This window comes from Acyrthosiphon pisum, chromosome A1, assembly GCF_005508785.2.
Source record: "Acyrthosiphon pisum isolate AL4f chromosome A1, pea_aphid_22Mar2018_4r6ur, whole genome shotgun sequence".
In the NCBI taxonomy this organism is placed as follows: Eukaryota; Metazoa; Arthropoda; class Insecta; order Hemiptera; family Aphididae; genus Acyrthosiphon; species Acyrthosiphon pisum.
In genome coordinates, this window is record NC_042494.1 from 28034356 (window position 1) to 28039040 (window position 4685).

Consider the following 4685-nt stretch of genomic DNA (forward strand, 5'->3'; position numbering starts at 1 on the left):
TTTTGTCATTTTTGAACTTTAAATGCTAATAAAAAAAAAACTGTGACATAAGGATTTTTAATATTTTTCAAATATCATTGTAAAAATATAGAAGGAGCCTTGTATTAAATTTTCAAGTATTTTTACTCAACAAATAAAGTTTTATTGACATTCATAGAAAAAATAACTAATAATATTAGAAACTGAAAACGTTCCTAAACAGTTCAAAACAAATCAAAATATTTTGAAAATTTTATCATGTAGAGAAAATGGAAATATAAACAACTAGTGAAAATTTCATGTATCTACAGGTTAGGTTATTTGTTTTAATGTTACACCAAAAACCAAAATCAATTTTCTCGTAAACAGATTTTGTGTAAAAATTCCCGTTTTTCCTTAATTTTTCTTTTGTTTTTCACGGCGTTTTTGAAAACTATTAGAAATTTCAAATTCTGACCGCCAAATGCACCAACTAGATTCACTTTCCCATCAAATAAGATACTGTTGAAGAAAATTGAAGCAGTTTTACTGTCCCAATCCATAATGACAGACACAAAAATAATAAAATAAAAAAATAAAAAACACACATCATTGTAAAATCAATACATTCATCGTTCCACTCAGAATCTAAAATGATATCAATTTTTAAAGTTATAATTGAAATATAATATAGTCAACTCTTTACTGTAGTGGACACTCATCAAGAGACTATACCTCGTTACCGATGATAAGTTCAAAATTCATCAAGAAGTTAAAAATACATGCAGTTCACAACAATAATTAAAATTTACCAAATAGATTGTACATTGTGCAGCGAATAAATTTGCATTATGTTATTTCATCTATTATAATTGAATTTCTACAAAATTGTCAGCATTAGTATAAACTATGAATATTATTGTTATCATTGTTTTGTCGTTTCTATAGTATTTTTTTTCACCGTACTTATGTTTTTTAAAACGTTTTGACGTGAGTCATGTCATAGTTTTAGATCTTGAATGCAGCAAGCAGTATATTGGTTTTACATTGCCTAGTCATTTTTATTATTATAATATTCTTCTGAGAAAATATGTTCCGGTAAAAGGATTGCTTGAAAGGTTTTATGTAACTATTCACCTTTAAAAATCGATATTTTTAGTTTAGGTGTCAATTTGAATATGTCATTTTTTTGATATTCTGAATATTGTCTCTACGTGCAAGACAGACTACAAACAACCGTCAAAAATGTGTAAGGATATGTCAGCAAGTTCCGACAGAACTGTACTTTTAATTCCGTAATTTATCATTGCTTTTAGATTTAATATCACAACACATTATTTTACGCGCTGAGGAAATTTAAACAAGATGAGTCACCAACATTCAGTCTCAGCTTTACATGACTTATTTTTTATTATTATATTACATGTAAGTGCAATAAAACGACCAATTTATTGCCAAATTATTATAATAGTAAAAAGAAAAAAACCATAAACAATGGATGCACTGCAGCGATGAAAATACAATAACATCCTTGATTATAACACAGACTACAATTAAGCCATGCAGATGAAATTTTCTCTACTGACAAGATAGATACTTACTCACGTATGCCATTTAGTTATGGATCGCTGCTTCTCAAACGAAAATCAAAAATGTCCAAAAAATAAGTTAGTGTGAATAACGCTAAAATAGTAAAATCCCCTTGGTTCAAGCGAAATAAACAGCTACATTTGAAGTTATATAATTATATGTCACATAACGACACGGGATTACCCTATATATAAACGTGAATAATTAATTATTAATCAATTCAAAAACTTTCATAGTAATAGAGGAATAAGGGCATGTCTTATTTCAAAATTTGCTATAAACATGCAAACCTAGGCTAAAAGCACGCTCATCTCAAGAAAATGTATTCCTAGATGATTAATTAGGCGGCTTTATGCAAATTTCACACTTTTATTATCTAATATGTAACATATAAATTATAACTATAAATACAATAATTATATGTAATATTATAACATGTTAAAAAATATGAAGTGTGTTGACACAATTAATCAGATGAAAAAAATAATATTTAAACGGTCAAGGAAAAAATAGTTATTGTTACAATGTATAGTGCATATGACGTAGGTAGGTATCTCCGTGACGGTTTTGATTCATAACACTAATTTAAAATAAACGAATGAAGCTTTTTGTCAATGTAATAAATAAAAAAAATTGTAATCATCAAATGAATACATAATATATTATAACGAGTCATATATGAATTATTATTTATTAGAACATTTTATTACAATATTAAATGTCATAAATTGTTGAATAATTACAATTACAAATGGTTTTTGGCTAACACATAAATGTTGATTACCTAGAAACATTAAATTATTTTTAAAAATGTATAATTAACAAAATAGGTAAAACATTGAGCAACGCATTCATTTAAATAACATTAGAATATAATATTTTTAGACATTTGCTGAAACCAAATAAAAAACTTAACACGCAAACAAAAACCGAAAAATTGTCTTAATAATAATAAAAACAATAAAAACAATAAAAACGAATGTGTTATTATACCAACAATTTATAATTTATCGAATAAAATATATACGAAAATGTCACGGGACAAAAACGCAACGTCGTATTATTATTATAATATATCGTATATAATAATATACAGTATGTTTCAAACGTACCCATTATTATTATTTATACATATTACAGAAATATCATATTGTTATATACACGTAGGTGTTATACAATATTTCGTTCACATCCGTCACATTTTGCTGTAATATATTATTATTAATATTGTAAAAAATTGTTATTACGTCTTATATTGTACTGCTCGTTCGTACGTTTTTACAATGATAAAATATTACATTTAAACATAATAATATTAAGCATATATACACTTTGGGGTATGGGTTCCGTATTGTATACGAATATCGGAATATTTAATAAAAATATAATATACGTATCAATCTTGTAAAAAGATACTTTCAATTTGTATTTAAATAGAGATACAAATACATCAACTTAAAAAGTATCTAAATAGTATTTAAAGTACTTTTTTCAATAAGTATTTAAGAACAAATACAAATACTTAGAAAGTATTTAAACACAAATACTTATTTAAATACATTTGTTTTAAGTTTTACCTTTGGGTTCAATACTTTTACTCTGATATTTAAACTTTAAATTTGACCATTGAGATCAAACTCATTCAAACTGTACATATTATTATATAGTTAATACTTAATAGTTCATATATAATGCATGTTCCATATTCTGGTACTAACCAAGGTACTTATAATTGTATGATAAGTTAATAATCACCAATTAATGATCGTTTTAATTATTTATTGTATGAGAACTAAATAGATATTATAAGAACCTTTATCTCCACAACAAACCTAGCTTCTGGAGAAAATTATTCATGTATAAATGCTATATTTCTGTAGTGATAATATTTGTATTTATGTATACATTACGTATGTATACTATTCATTTATTTAACAGGAAAAAAAATAAAAAATAAAAACAAAAATTAATACCAAAAGTCTTTATTTGATTTTAAAATCATAGTCTTTTCAAAATTGTCATCATTCATTTTGCCTCTTTTTTTTGGACAGCACATCACCTCCAACACTAAACACTCTTTTCTACAGCAGAACTGGATGGAAGTGGAGTATTGTATTGTATAAATACTTTTTTTAGAGTAGGCATGGAATTCAAAACATTTAGTTTCTTAGTGGGGCCTTTCTTAAAAAATTCACTCAATTCATTTTCAACTGAAACATTTTCAGATTTTTTTTGGGACCATGTAAAAAATGATGTAAGTACTGACATCTTTATCTTCATCACTACTGTTATTGGATTTATTTAAATTTCTGAGAAAAAGATAATAAATAATCATTTATTGAAAAAAAATCGATAAAGTATTTAAATAAAAGTATTTGATTTTCAAATACAAATACGTCCAAGACCGTATTTAAAATACTTTCCAAATACTTTATTCGAAAAGTATTTTAAAAGTATTCTAAATACAATAAAAGTATTTAAATACATTTACTCAAATACTTTTACTCAAATACTTTACAAGACTGATACGTATAATATTATGTGTTTGAATCGTTTGTATGTTATTATAATGTACCTTGAAAATCGGAACACATGACGCCACATCGCCGGCAGCTGGTCAATATTGAATGCAAACTGGACGAAAGTTATGTCTCGAACACAATAAACGGATGTTTTTGATACATCAAACTCGTCTGTGTTTATCAGAGGTAAAAAGTATTGGGTAATAACTAGGGCTCGGATTTTTTAGCAAATGCTTCTTTTGAGGGAAGTGTGATAGAAAGATAATTCTTATATATAAATACGTTTTGAATCGTTCTGGTTTTAATGAAGTAAACTTTTTTTTGCAAAATCTGCTTTTTATTGCTTTTCCCCCTATTTGGTTATTTTTTCTTGATTTTTACATATTTTTCTTGAAAACTTAGCTTATCTCTATGTATATTATCCGTCTTTGACTATATATATTATTATTACAAGAAATTATAAAACCAGTAATAAATATATGACTGATAAATTAACTGTTGCTATTGTGCCGAAATAGTTTTATCCACAATTATCTATAGTTGTATTTACGACTCAAAAAAAGGAAAATGATCTGAATTATACCTACGTATTTTTATAGCACGTTCTATACTTTA